This window comes from Vicugna pacos, chromosome 15 (genome assembly GCF_048564905.1).
Source record: "Vicugna pacos chromosome 15, VicPac4, whole genome shotgun sequence".
NCBI lineage: Eukaryota > Metazoa > Chordata > Mammalia > Artiodactyla > Camelidae > Vicugna > Vicugna pacos.
This window is the reverse complement of record NC_133001.1, coordinates 25,235,740-25,251,474: the sequence shown is the minus strand read 5'-3', so window position 1 is coordinate 25,251,474 and position 15,735 is coordinate 25,235,740. Positions and strand designations below refer to the sequence as shown.

Below are 15,735 nucleotides of genomic sequence, written 5' to 3'. Positions count from 1 at the left end.
CTTCTTATCAAAGGATAAGACATCAGATAAAATTTAAATGATAAAAATATAAACATACCTGTTAATAATATTTATTGATGTTTTGATCAAGCTTGGCATTATTGGAACATACAGAAATTTGAAATAAGATATACGCCCTCAAAAAATGTCATCAGGGCAACAACTAGAGAAAGTATGTGTTACAGCAAAAGAGTAAAACAACAGTTTAGGAGGATAATGGGAGGAAAATAAGAAGGCAGTGCTTTGTGTAACTTGACAAACTATATAAACAGGATGTTTGCAGAACCACAAAGATTAAAACACACTCTTTGGGGGAATGTGAGATTTTCGCTGGGTCTAGAAGGACTGTCAAGAGTACAACGGTGGTAGAGAAAGTGCAGAGGTAAGTCTGTATGAGTAGTGTGGCATGCACAAAGTATGAGATGGGAAAAATATAAAAATAGATGTACTAATTTGGCTGAAGTTAGGGGTCTGTGCCAGGAAGTGGGTAAACATGGTTGATAGAGCAGTAGAAATCACTTATAAATGTAAAGCTTAAAAGTGTAATCTCAAGTCTTCATTTACTTGTTGGTCTTACTTACTTTTTAAAATTGAAGTATACTTGATTTGCAGTGTTGTTAGTTTCAGCTGTTCAGTGAAGTAATTCAGTTATATATCAATATATAGAGAGATACTATATTCCAGAATCTTTTCTATTATAGGTTATTACAAGATACTGAATATAGTTCCCTGTGCTATACAGTAGGACCTTGTTGTTTATCTATTTTATATATGTATCTGTTAATCTCAAATTCCTAATTTATCCCTCCTCCCCTTTCCTTTTTGGTAACTGTATGTTTGTTTTCATGCCTGTAAGTCTATTTCTGTTTGGTAAATAAATTCATTTGTGTCATGTTTTTTAGATTCCACATATAAGTGATATCATATGATACTTGCCTTTCTCTGTCTGACTTACTTCATTTAGTATGATAATCTCTAGGTCCATTTCGAGACTCTTCTCCATAGTGGCTGCACCAATTTACATTCCCACCAACAGTGTAGGAGGGTTCCCTTTTCTCTATACCCTCTCCAGCATTTATTATTTGTAAACTTCTGGATGATGGCCATTCTGACTGATGTAAGGTGACACCTCATTGTAGTTTTGATTTGCATTCCTCTAATGATTAGCGACCATCTTTTCATGTGCCTGTTGGCCATCTGTATGTCTTCTTTGGAGAAATGTCTATTTAGGCTTCCACCAATTTTTTGATTGCTGGTTTTTTTTTTATATTGAGCTGTATGAGCTGTCTATATATTTTTTAAATTTAATCCCTTGCCAGTCACATCACTTGCAAATATTTTCTCCCATTTGGTAGGTTGCCTTTTGTTTATGGTTTCCTTTGCTGTGTAAAAGCTTTTAAGTTTGGTTAGACCCCTTTTATTTATTTTTGCTTTTATTTCCATTACTCCAGGAGACAGATCCAAAAAAATATTGCTGCAATTTACATCACAGAGTGTTCTGCCTATGATGTCCTCTAAGAGTTTTATAGTATCTGGTCTTACAGTTAGGTCTTTAATACATTTTGAGTTTATTTTTGTACACAGTGTTAGAGAATGTTCTAATTTCATTTTTACATGTATTTATTATTGCCTTCTTTGTTGTAGACTAATTGACCATAAGGGCATAGGTTTATTTCTGGACTTGCTAGCCTGTTCTTTTGATCTATACATCTGTTTTTGTGCCTGTACCATATGGTTTTGCTTACTGTAGCCTTGTAGTATAGTCTGAAGTCAGGGAGCATGATTCCTTCTGCTCCATTCTTCTTTTTCAATATTGTTTTGGCTATTTGGGGTCTTCTGTGATTCTATACAAAGTTAAAAAATAATGTTTTCCAATTCTGTGAAAAATGCAATTGGTGATTTGATAGGGATTGCACTGAATCTGTGAGTTGCCTTGTGTAGTATGGTCATTTTAAAATGAATTCTTCCAAATCCAAGAATATAGTACATCTTTCCATTTCTTTTTGTCATCTTCAGTTTCTTTCAACAGTGTCTCATAGTTTTCAGAGTACAGGTCTTTTGCCTCCTTGGGCAGGTTTATTCCTAGGTATTTTTTTTTCTTTTTGATGTGATGGTAAATGAAATTGTTTCCTTAATTTCTCTTTGTGATAGTTTGTTGTTAGCGCATAGAAATGCAACAGATTTCTGTATCCTGCAACTACCAAATCACTGATGATCTCTAATAAAGTTTTCTGGGAGCATCATTAGGATTTTCTATGTATAGTTACCATGTCATCTGCAAAAAGTGACAGTTTCACATCTTCCTAATTTGGATTCCTTTTATTTCCTTTTCTTAGATTGCTGTGGCTAGGACTTCCAAAAACTATGTTGAATGCAAGTGACAAGAGTGGGAATCCTTGTCTTATTCCTGATCTTAGGGGAAATGCTTTCAGCTTTTCACCATTAATATTATGTTAGCAGTGAATTTTTCATAAATGGCCTTTATGATGTTTAGATATGTTCCCTCTATACTCACTTTCTGGAGAGTTTTTAATCCTAAAATGAATGTTGAATTTTATCAAAATTCTTTTTCTGCATCTGTTGAGATGACTATTAATGTAGTGTTATCCCATTGATTGATTTGCAGATATTGAAAAATGTTTGCATCACTGGGACAAATCTCATTTGATCAAAGAGTATAATCCTTTTAATGTATTGCTGGATTCAGTTTGGTAGTACTTTGTAGGGATTTTTTCACCTACAAATCACTATGTTCATCAGTGATATTGGCCTGAGATTGATAAATTCTTTTGTGGTATCTTTGGTTTTGGTGTCAGGGTGATGGTGGCCTCATAGAATGAGTTTGGCAGTGTTCCTTCCTCTGTACTTTTCTGGAATAGTTTCAGAAGGATACATGTTAACTCTTCTCTAAATGTTTGATAGAATTCACTAGCGAAGCCATCTGGTCTTGGACTTTTGCTTGTTGGGTTATTTACCTTTTAACACTCTGTATTTGGTTTAATGAATAGAAATAATGTATATTCAGTTACTCAGCACTATGTGTGTTCTGCCTTTGATGGGCCAAAAGGACTATTGTTAAGGGCACCTCCATGGACAAAGGGTGATAAATGGCAAGGTTGGCACAGGGGCCGTGCACAAATGGCCTGTCTGTCTCTGACAACAGAGCTAACCTACAGGAGGTCAACTTGCCAGCTTCATAAGAGCCTTGCCCAAAAATAAGCCTCATGTACTAGGCCAGTACCTGGATAAAAGCAGGCTAATTCTAGCATCTGAGAAAGGACTCAAGCAATCTGGTAAGGAAGCTGCTCTAACAAGTTATTGAAATGAATTGTGGCTTTTGATGTATCATGCCAGCTGCACTCAGAAGCAAAGACATTTTAGTTATTAAGGAACAAAGTTTGTTGCTAAAGCTTGTTTAGGTCCTCCGAGTGACAGACTTGGCCCTATGGTAGCCAAAATCTGTGATTTCTGGGCTGTGCACAATACCATGTCATTGCAGATGTGTGTGCTCTGGAGAAGCATGTCCCTCCTAGATTCCACAGGGGTTCCACCCTCATGGCCTTAATTCCTGTGATCAGGTTCTTATTCTTCAATCCTGATGTTAAGACTTACCTAGTTGGGCTGATAGGTTTCTTCCCTCCTTCCCTGCCTCTTTCTTCCTTTTCCAATAACCTTCAGATATTCACTGTAATAGCTTCTTACAAGAAAGACTGCACAGTCTTATAATGAGTCTTTATCTGACCCTCTGGATGTAAGATCTTGAAGGTACAGAACATCCCCTATCCCAACTCTCTATCCCCAACGTACCTGTTTGGCGGTTTACATAGCACTCATGACAGGAAATGAAGAAAATCAGCAAACTCGGTGCCTTGTTCTGTAGCAATAATTGGAGAAGATAATAAAACAAGTGGAATAAAAGAAATTAGATGATTGAAATATTAAAACAAGCAAAAACCACACAGCAATATCTCTAAACAGCTGTTAAAGGTGACCTTTCTTCAAAAGCAAAGAGCCATATGTTTTGTTTGCATGTTTCAGCCCTCCTTGCTGATTATATGAAAATGGAAGGATCAAGAGCAGATTTATCCCATCTAAATTTACCAGCCTCTAATTGGTGGGATTACTGTACTACATTTTATGGAACTGTGTCCATGTGTGACAGTAAATTCCAAGGCAAATCCTACAGTTCTTTGACCAATGCCTTATTATGTCTAATCACTTTAAACATGTGCTTTTCATTTTAGCATAAACATACTTAGCACAGTGGTTAAAAATCTTGGTTTTCCTGTGTCCTGATGATTAGAACCTCCAAAGTAATCACAGTCCTTCCTCATCCCATTCCTCTGCTCACTCTACTGCCTTCGTTCAGATACCAGTTGATTTCTTATCAGCTGTCTGTTCCATGCGGATCTGTAGTCAATAGAATCAGCACTGTTTAAGTGAAAAGGCAGTAACTGTTATTTTGGACATATGTATGTGTGTTTCCTCACTGGCCTCCCTGCCTTCAAATATTAGCATGATACCCACACGTTTCATGTATCTTTGTTCCTAGTATCCTCATAGCAACTAGCATTCTACTTTCTTTTTGTTTTGTTTTGTTTTGTTTTGTTTCCCAGTGGAAAACCCAGTCTGGTGTTACAGTTGGTGACAAAGGAAGTGCTAATTAGCAAATGAATGCAATTAGTAGTTACCTCAAATGTTTTCAGGTAACTTCTGTTTCTGACACATACTTACAACAGTGTAAGTCAGCATTTTTCATTTTACACAATATGAATTCAACAGAACAGTAAAAACATTGGGGGAGAAAAAACATGCACCAAAACAAGGCACTGCCGGTGTATCAGAGGAGTGGATTTTAAGGCCTCTTCTTCATCTTAGAAGAAGCACGCACACTCGTCCTCCCTGACCACTCAGTGATGGCCCCTCCTTAATCTCGTTTTTTAGATATGAAAAGTGGGACCATGAGTCCCATCAAAAGCAACACTCATTAGTACTATAATTTTTCCTTTGTCTTCATTCATTCATATGGATGTAATGGTTCTCAAATCCTGTGCATTCTCTTGTCAAATTGTCTCCTTCTCATACCACTCATCTTCTGGGGAACAGGAAGTTTCCCCTCCTTTGAGTTCTTTAGCCCTCCCTGCTCCTTACGTGGTTACAGCAAGGATCGATCATGAGAATGCTCTACCTTCTGGTCCTGTGACTCTGGACAGGTCTAGCAGATGCCTTTCCAGAGATGTGTCACATTGAAACTGAGGGGAGAGAGATCACCTCCCTGGGAGCGGTGCTGGGAAGATGTGGGCCCATGCACATTAGGCAGTGTTGGTTCTTGGGTGAGAAAGAGTAAAATGTTTATTCAGAGAAAGGCAATACAAGAACTGGAAAAGTGGCAAAATATTTAGCTAATGTCAAACACTCTTGCATAAATCTCCATATCATCTTTTTAAACCCTCATAAGAAATCATCTGAGTCAGGCCACCTTGACAGCTAGCCTATACTGGTGCCTTTGTGATCATGAGGATAAACTGTCTTTTCCTCCAGGCAGAGGAAGTCTGTGCCTGGTTACCTGTCCTGGTGAGTGTAAGGCTAGATTTCAGTCCACAGTCACTCCTCAGCAGGTCCCTTGTAAACAGCACAGTCTGTGCAAGTACATGGCGCCTCTGAATAGGAGGAGGAGTATGATTCCTGTTTGATATGGACCAGGAACCTGAGGTTCCCGTATTTTAGGTAAAAGTGTTTCTAAGGCAGGGGATTTTTTTAACGCTTGAGCTCCCACAGCGGGTAGGTCACAGAGCTAGAATTCCCATCAGTGTTTCCCAAAGCCACATGCTCTCCTCACCCACATGCTTACTTGCACGCTCTCATGATCGTGCCTGTGCGCTCCCTCCATTTACTCTCTCTCTTGCTGTGGGCACCCCTTTTCTCCACTGGTGCTACTGAGAGGCACACTCAGATCACTTTTATTGCAATGGACAACACTTTTTTTTTTTGCACAGGGCCACTCAATCCAGTATAGAGGGCCAGCACGTGCTCTGAAATAAGCAGATGGAAACCCTCAGCAGTGTGATGTCACTGCTAACGAGCAAAAGGCGATACTGCCTCTTTTACCCCCTAGTCTTTTCACAGTTTTCTTTTATAAACAGAGTGAAGATAGGGCCAGGAGAGGTAGCAAAGTCCTTTCCAAAATAAGGAGAAGCATGGCAGTGACGAGCTTCAAACACCAGTTTGTGCACGACTGGGAGTCTGCAGTGCAGCCATAAGGAGTCTACATTCAATAGCAGCATAAGGAGCTAAGTCTTTTGGGTGAGTCACACTGTACCTGGCCGGATTAGATTTGCCTGGGAAAGGTACTCATTCTTTCAAGTTGGTAGGACAAATTTCATGTGTTGGAACAATTATTTACTGAATGCTAGAGGCCTGAAAAAGATAACACAGTTTTACAGCAGCTGCATCTAACTGAAGGTATAGCTTGTGAAAAATCATTGATCAATGGCCTTCTGGTACTGTTATGTACTCCATTCACCCTGTGAAAAGAGGACAAAATGAGACCAACTCCTGCCCTCCAGCACTTTGTAATCAAAGCAGAAAGCAGTGCCTACTTTTCGGAAGGACCAGAGCACTAGCCACATTTTCGGGAAAGAATTAGGCCCAGGAGTCAAGTGTAAATATCCAGTTACCAAACTGAGAGAAAGGAAGTGGAGACTTGATTTTAGAAATAAGAGACAAAACCTGCACTTTTAAGCTGGGAGGGCTAGAAGTAGTAAATTTAATGAATTTGGGTAAGATCTGGTCCACTACCCGCAGCAAGACTGACCCTGCAAGGAGTTGCAAGAGCAGCAAAGGGAGGAGCAGGCAGCCAGACTGGTAGCTCCAAATGAACGGAGACCTGGTCTCAAGGAATTTTCATTCCCTAGGGAAGCCGACATGTATTTACATTTCACAGTGCAACTAATTGTGTGTAGCATGATTTCTCAAAATGTAATACAGATACATTTCTGGGGACTTAAAAGCTACATGGATTCTGATCCAGGAGGTTGGGGCTGGTCCCAAGGGCCTGCATTTCTAATCAGCCCAGTTGATGTTGATGCCGATGGTTTGTGGACCATAGGTTAAGTAGCAATAAAGGAACCTGAGGAATTAGGAAAGTGCTGTGGGAATACACAGCAAGCCATGTTAAAGGGGAAAATGTCTCAGAAGGTGGGAATCCTGACCTGGGCTCTGGAAAATGCAAACCAAGAAAACTTGAGTTGTGCAATAGCATTCAATAGATTGGTGAGCAAAACTGGATTTCTTCACTCATTCAGCCAATGTTTATGGAGGCCTGTGGCATTCCACTGCAAAATACTTTTGTTATTAGAAACTTTCAGATCAATTTAATCACAAGTAAAAACCAAACCATGGTGGCAGCAATGATGAGAAAGGAAAGGCCATGGGTATTCTATTTCAGAAAATCAAATTTTAAAATGCTACTAATGCTTCACCTTTGAAAATTTAAACGGCATTCTGCTTTTCAAATTATGAATTTTTATAAAGTTAATGCCAAGTTTTCATGTATAAACCTCTTCTCTGAATGGGCAAGCCAGGGGGTCGTGTGTTCATTCTGCTGGGTTTGTATTTTGCTTGCTTCTTATGGAAGGGAAATTAAGGCCGAAGACCTCGTTTCCATTGACTCAAGCACCAAATGACCTGTTTCAAGGAGACAGTAAACAGCAGTTATGGAGCCAGCCGCTCACTGTGCCGCAGGTGTAACACCTGTAGCTGCTTAGCTCCCGCCAAGATAATCACCTCTCTCTCAAGGCAGCTGGCTTACGTCAAGCATTGCGCGCCATGGCTTCCCCTCAGATGCTGCAGCAAGACAAAGGGAGATCTGGATGCCAGGGAACCACTCTGGTCAGTAGAACATGTAGTTTAAGCCACACCTCCTGGTACTCCGGCAGCCACACATGGAACACAGCACCTGGACGGCAGAGGCCTGAGCCAGAAAACATCAGCTTGCAGTGGGCACTTTCTGCTGGGGGCTACATCTAGAATTGGCTGGAGAAGTGCTGCCTGCGAAGTAAAGGTGACAAGGCGTTCTCAGGGAGGAAGTCACTGCAGCAGCAGAATTCTCTGGTAAATTTAGCTGTAAGCGGTTTGACCCTGCACCTGAGTATTGTTATTTAGGGTTTAGCTACATGTGTGCACGTGCATGTGTGGGTGACTGCTCATAGTGCGGGCATGGGAACCCCCCACCTCCCGGCACACACTGAGTCCTTCCAGGCTGTAATCGCTACAAGTAGGTTCCTGTTACACTGGTGAGTAGCAGGTGCTCATTACCATTCATCAGGTTAGGCCTGAGAGAGACACCGCCGTGCCCTCGTGCTTCAGCCACACTTGCCTTGACTCTCTCGTGTTGCAGAAGACTTCATCTTTCAATCTGTTCTCCAGGGCCTCAAACAAAAACCTTTACCTATATGACATGTGTTTTTAAGGGACATTTTAAGCTGCCTTTTAAATGAAATAACAATAGAGTAAGAGGCAGTCACAAACTTTGAATTTTGGAGTAAACTGCTGAAGGTCAAATAGTTTGGCTAGCCTTCAGGTAAGGTATCTAAATAATTCTGGAAAGATAAGTACTCATTCTGTTTTTAAAACTCTCTAGGGAAAGAAACTGCCTTTTCACTTGGTTATCCTATATATATATGCTGATGCCAAAGGTCTGTGGACTGTAGGTTAAGTATCAGTAAAGGAACCTAAGGAAATAGGAAAGTGCTGTGGGAATATACAGCAAGACATATTAAAGGGGAAAATGTCTCAGAAGGTGGGAATCCTGAGCTGGGCTCTGGAAAATGCAAAGGTCCATTTATCTAGTCTACTTCAACCATTGTTACTGGAACTGGAACTGATACTCCCTAGGTTCAGGTTTATATGTTCAATTTAGGACCTCAGAAATTGGAGATTATGATATTGTCAAAAATGTGTTATATTTTGACTGTATCAGAGGTGTTATTTTCCCTATATCATGTATAATTTTATTAAGAGAAAAAAGTTAGTTACTGGCAGTTCACATACCAATAGCTGAAACTTTCCATATCCTTTCCTGAGCATTTTCTCAGTTTGTTCTACCAAAACATTCATCCCAGAAAATGTCAAAATATCTTTTAAAAGCCCTCTTTACTAGGCAGTCCTTCTAGGGATTTTTAAAAATCTGCTTTTCTCCAGTGTGCCATGGGCTGGAAGGGACATTTAGAGACAGCCTAGGTGGATTGCGAAGGTAGGCAAAAAACATTTGCTATGTTCTTTGACAAATCAGTCTGTCAGACACAGATGGGCCAAATTCTTTCCCTTTCAAGGAAGATCAGCAGTGTGTAATATCACTGCAAAATGCAAGCTCTTTTTAAATAACAAAAGTCATGATTAAGAAATTGGGGTAGTGTTACAGCTCTGAGCTTTATCACAAAACTTTAAGAATATACAGGAAGCCTAACATAGTAATTTTCCCCCAAAGTCATAAAAACAGGAAAATAGCCGATATGGCAAAATAAGTTATGTCTACTGTCAGGATCATGTGAGAAGGAATGACTACCTCCAGCAAAAGCCACGGACTGTTCCTTACAGTCTAAGAATCAGTATTTCTAAGGTCCACATTATGGTCCAGAGCTGTAAGGGTCTTGGAATTGCTTTTCACTCTTCAGTGGACTATTGCCACTAGTCTGTCTTCATACAGATAAGGACACACCTAGTGACGGTTGCTAATCAGCGTATCACTGGATAGCTAAGATCCCAGAGATAAAAATGGATAGTAAAAGCCATTTAGACCAATCATTAACTGTACAGATAGGGAACTAAGCTGTAGAGATCATCAGGAACATGTCTGTCGTATCTTGAACTATGATTCCTTAACCCTAGATCAAGGCTGAATGGAATATAGCAAGAAAAACTGATATTAATTAAAAGTCAACTTCCAGAAGATATAAATAAGGCACGAGAGAAAAAGATCTGATAGCAAGTCAACATTAATGTATAAAGATTAAGATGGAAAAAAGTATTCCAGGGAAATGGAAATCAAAAGAAAGTCAGAGTAGCATTACTTACATCAGACAAAATAGACTTTAAAGAAGTTTACAGGAGACAAAGAAGGATGCTATGTAGCCATCAAGGGATCAGTCCAAGAAGATATAACAATTTTATATACACACACACACACATGCATGCACTGGAGCACCTCAATATACAAGGCAAATATTAATAGACATAAAAGGAGAATTTGACAGTTAAACAATACTAGTAGGAGACTTTAACATCCTACTTATGTCAATGGACAGATCATCCAGACAGAAATTCAGTAAGGACTTTAACACCTATACCAGATTTTAATTGGCATATATACAGAGCATTCTATCCAAATGCAGCAGAAAAAGAATATATATTCTTTTCAAGTGTACATGGACCACTCTCCAGAATACACATGCCAGGCCACAAAACAAGCCACAGTAAATTTAAGAGAACCAGAATCATATCAAGCATCTTTTCCCACTACAATGCTATGAGACTAGAAATCAACTGCAGAAGACACGAACACGTGGGGAATAAACAATGTTTCTAAACAACGAGTGGATCCCTGAAATTAAAGGGGAAATCAAAAAATAGGTAGAGATAAATGAAAATGGAAACATGATGATCCAAAACCTATGGGACACCACAAAAAAATCCAGAAACACTAAATCAAGAAAGATATATGCACTTCAGTGTTCACAGCAGCACTATTTATAGTAGCCAAGGCATAGAGACAACTTAAATGGCCATCAACAGATAAATGGATAAAGATTATATATACACATATTTTATTTGTATGTATATGTGTGTGTGTGTATATATATATATAAATCTCATATATACACATACATTCAATGGATTACTACTTAGCCATAGAAGAACAACAAAATTTTGCTGCGATGCCATTCGCAGCATCATGGGTGGACTTGGAGGGTATTATGCTAAGTGAGATAAGTCAGGATGTTAAACACCATATGATATCACTTGTATGTGGGATCTAGAAAGTACAACAAACTAGTAAACATAGCAGAAGCAGACTCACAGATACAGAGAACAAACCAGTAGTTGCCACTAGTGGAGGGGCAGTATAGGGGTGAGGTAGTGGGGGGCAGGAACTACTGGGTGTAATAAAGGCCCAACCATGTAGCACAACATAAGGAAAATAGCCAATATTTTGTGGTAACTGTAAGTGTAACATAACGTCTAAAATTTTACAAAAATAAAAATTTTAAAAAGAGGTAGATATAATGGAAAGAAAATTGGCTGTGAAGTCAAAACACTGGATTTACATCTCAGCTCTGCCCCTAAATAGGCAAGTACATTGGGCATGTTGTCTTTCTCATTTGAAAGCTACAGAATTAGATGAGATGCTTTGGAAGATCTCTTCCAGTTTTAAATAATAAGCAATTCTTGAACTTAATTTTTTGTACTTGCTTTCACTGTGTTTACCTGTAATGAAGCACAGAATCACTCATAGTTTTTTTCTAGATTCTTCAGTGGCTCCTTTTTCTCTTGTTGGTGTCTTAAACACTGGGCTTTCTTGAAGTTCATCCTTGCCCTTTTTTTCTTCACTTCACAGTTTTATTTATAACCTCATCAACTCTTGTATCTTTAGTCATTATCCTTACGCATCTCATTTACTGATTCCACAGTGAATTATTAAGATTGTTGTCAATTTTGCCTGAAAAATGCCTCTCAAATAGTTCCCTTTTCTCTGTTCCCACTTTCGCAGCCTTAGTCTGAAACTCTGAGTATCCGTAGAAGACTTCAGAATCTTCCCTAATTGCCTCTTCAGTCCTTTCCTCTTCCAACCCATCCTCTGTGGCTTTCAAGGTCATCATTTAAAAATGTAACCTCATCATTTCTCATTTCACACATCCCAGGGCAAAACTCAAATTTTTTCCCCATTGATCTCCTAGTAACAGGAAAATGTCCAATTATTTTTCCAGCTTAATTTTCTACATTTCTTGCATGCTGTGTCCACAACAACCACACTAAGGATTTGCCGTTACCTAATAAACAAACTAACATTTTCCTGCATCACTACTCTGAAGTGACTTTCCAAAAGACTGTGAGCTTCAACCAGGCATAGAGTCTCTCTCAAGTCATTTCACACATTCAAAGCCTAGCACAGCATTTTTCTCTTAGTTACGGCATTAATTCATTCATTCAAGAAACATTTGTTGAGTTACTACTAACTGGTAAGGGAAGATGCAATGAACATGGAGTGGTGTCTTGCAAAAGTTTTTAAAAAGTGTTGAACAGTAAGGATGCAAATTGCAAACTGCCTTTTTTAATGTTTCATGTTCTAATGCAAGCTGTGGTATCAGATAGAAATAGAACTATACAGATCTCTGATTCACCTATCTACATACTCTCCGGTCCTAAAATAAAGCAGAAAAATGCATAAGCCTCCACAAGAAGGCTTCTGCACAGCTGTGCTGAACTCCTTGTGCTAGACCAGCCTTTATAGCTCTGTGTATTAGTTGCCGTCGATTATAAATCCTACCCTGACTCTCAGTTATTCTGATACCAAGGGGTTCATTTGCTGCGGCTACAGTATAGTATGTTAATCCATTTCCAGTTTAACATTCCTCATATTTATTTTGCATATGTTTTATGTCTTCAGGGGCTTTAAACATTTAAAATCTTTAGAAAGCTGTATATTTTTGTACAGTTTTCCATGACTTCAGGGTTGTTTATGTTGCCTGGGTGGTTATCTAATGTTCCCAGTTAGCCCCTTACACAGTTCAGTGGACATGTGGGCTGCATATTTAAGGTAGCAAGTCTTATGCCATCTGGTTTGGGTACCTAGGATATCATTAGTAGTGAGCTATACTTGCAAGATCATTTTGAAAAAGGAGAGCTTCTGAGGCTGCAACTAACTTTATATCCCGTAAGTTTGATGCTTATTCCCAAGCTCTGACCATGTGTTTCAGGACAATCAGTTAATAACAGAAGGTTTCAGTTGGGGAATTTTTGCATTTGTGTTCTTTTTCTCTCATTATTTACAAGTTATAGGTATCATTTCTCAAACTAGAGAGTAGTATTTGATCTTCTATTTGTTTTTTGTTTCCAAATCTATCCTACTCTCCCAACACCTGCACAGAGATAGCCACAGACTTAGAAACTAACCACAGAGTTTCTCAAGGTATCCTATGGACACTCAGGTGTCCGTTCTGGAAAATGGCACAGCAGATGGATTCACGCAGACTAAATATTCCTAAGAGTTGACCCCTAATGGAGTAACAGGCTACAGAAGACCTCTATTCCACAGTTCTCTTGTGGGGTTCTGTCTCCTACTTTCACTATGAAATCCCTGGAGGAAGAACCATTTTCCCTTCATTTATTCATCAAATATGTATGAACGTGTCCTATGTGCTAGTTACACCAGGCTTTGAAAATGGAACATTGGACAAAACAGTAACATCTTTACTCACCTCTTTATCATAGTTTATCGCTTTGAAAAATGTTCTTACAACTGGCAGGAGACCTTTCAGTAACTAAGAGTAAAAAAGACCCATCTGGCGTGTTTCCCAATGGTGAAGCGTACACACCTTCCTCCTCTGCTTTACTCCTCTCCTCCCAGGGCCCCCTGGCTGTGACGGGGGGGAGGGGACTCAGTTTTCTGCCATACTGAATTCTGATCACTAAGGTTCAGATCCAGTAAACCAAGCAAATGGACAATTACCAAGTATTAATGAGCAACTCTTAGATATGGTTCATTCATGTACCACTCAACTGCTAGGTGGAGGAAACCAATCCAGGCATTGTTCCACAGTTAGGTCGGAGAAAAACAGGTATGAAGTGAGGCCGTCCAGTCCTGAAAACATCTTCGGTCAAATCTGAGTCTGGTTTTCCCCACCAGTCATGGGAAACAAATGGCCTGATGGGATGTAACCACATGCCACGTTCCAGAGGGGACTGAGTGTACTCCTCAGCTGGCTACCCAGTTTGTCGGTTTCAGTAACTTTTGATTGAAGACAAGACAAAGATACACAGAGAGCAAAATTTCCTCATCTACACTCTCTGGCCTTTGAGCTGAAATGTCAATGGATTATTACTGCTGCCTCATTTAATGAGTAGAAGCCTAATTACCTGGAATGGAGGGACTGCATTCGGATAGTCCAGGAGCTGGAAAAACTTCCCCATCAGAAGAGCTGCTCCCCCACCCCCGCCACCTTCTGGGGATTGTTGATTCTGCTTGTTCATCATTGGAGGGTCAAGCAAGCTGTTCTGACCCAGCAGGTCCCATTTAGGATATTCACCACCAGCACACTGGACTTGATCCTGCTTTAGGTCTTCTATATTTCTCATGCCCTACAGAACAGCGAGAGGAAGCTTTTGGTTGTAGTAACAAATGTAAAAGATCAGTAAAATGAAATGTGGTATCCAGGTTCCTTGCCTTCCCTTGAGCAAGACAGTATTGCTTTTACAGATTATATAGCACTGCTTTTTTGAGCCATTCCCCTGCTGAAGCAGACAGTGACTCTCCACCATCTATTAGATCATGTTCAAATTTATTCTCTCCACATTTGTGGCCTGTACGTAACCTCAACCCACTCTGCCCATTCTGATGATCTTTTGCTGCGCTGGGCCATACACCCTTTACTTTGGAAATCTCATCTTTTTTTAAAGAGCTGTGTAGCTAAAATCTCTCTATTTCTTCCTCCTTTTAACTGAATATAGTTTGCATTCCTACAGCATTCTATGTATGTCTCACACCTTTACTAAATTATATAGTGTCTTCAAACTATGTCAAGATAGTCTACCAGAGAATGATGAGTTGGACTTTTTTCTTACTTTTACCAAAATGCTCTAATAGAGTTCTTATACTTTGACACAGTAATCCCATCATGATGTATTTATATGAAGGAAATTAGGAGAAAAAGGTAGCTGTCATGGGTGCTTACTGCAGCTGGGGATGGGTGCTGGTACTAAATTTCAAACACTGGGGGCCTGGGCAAAAAAATTATTGTGTAGCAACTCTAAGAAATATTTTGATATTAAAATTACAAAGATTGGTAACATAGAAACTTAAAAATTAATAATAAATGAAAGAAGCAGAAATAAAAAGTATGGCTACATTATTGCAACACAAATCAGGTGTGTATCCAGAGGAGAAATGGGAAGGAGAAAAAAAATTGAAAGCTGTGCACATGTAAGTTCTTTGAGGGCATGAATTTTTGTCTTTCATTTAGTGCTGTAGTCCCCAAATCTAGAACCATGCGTGGGGCATAATAGCTGCTTAATAGATACTTGCTGAGTGAGTGAATAAGTACATATTATGAGTGGTGGGGTTGTAAGTGATTTGTCGTCTTTTATTACTTCCTTTTCCATTATAATGATCTCTGTTTTAAAAAAGGTGGGGTAACATAAGGAAAGATTCATTAGGATCTAAAACACACTATTGATTCTTACGTGGATACTTCTGGGGTAACCCACAGAGGGAGAGAGAACAGTGTTCAATGGCTCATATTATTCTAACTAGTTCTCATAATAATCCATTGAAGTGAGTGTTCTTATCATCATTTTACAGATGAAGAGACTTAGGCTCAAAGAATTGCTTAAGACACTCATGAGTTTTCTCTCTGTCACAGTGCTACATATAATAGGTGGTATCTCTCTCTTTAAACAAATCTCTAAACACAAAGCAAAAACAGACCTAGGATAGGTGAAGATCACAGATCAAATAAGGGA

General features: G+C 39.3%; 2 long non-coding RNA genes across 3 annotated transcripts in view; one reads left to right on the top strand and one right to left on the bottom strand.

Moving 5' to 3' along the window:
• The window catches only part of LOC116279438 (uncharacterized), a 178,606-nt gene that overhangs the window by 108,369 nt on the left and 54,502 nt on the right, over window positions 1-15,735 (top strand). The gene's annotated exons all lie outside the window — the stretch shown is intronic.
• LOC140685701 (uncharacterized) overlaps window positions 7,965-15,735 on the bottom strand; it is a 72,694-nt gene continuing 64,923 nt past the window's right edge. The window contains exon 3 of the long non-coding RNA XR_012059046.1: window positions 7,965-8,049. This is a non-coding gene — a long non-coding RNA (uncharacterized lncRNA). The remainder of the gene's footprint in view (window positions 8,050-15,735) is intronic.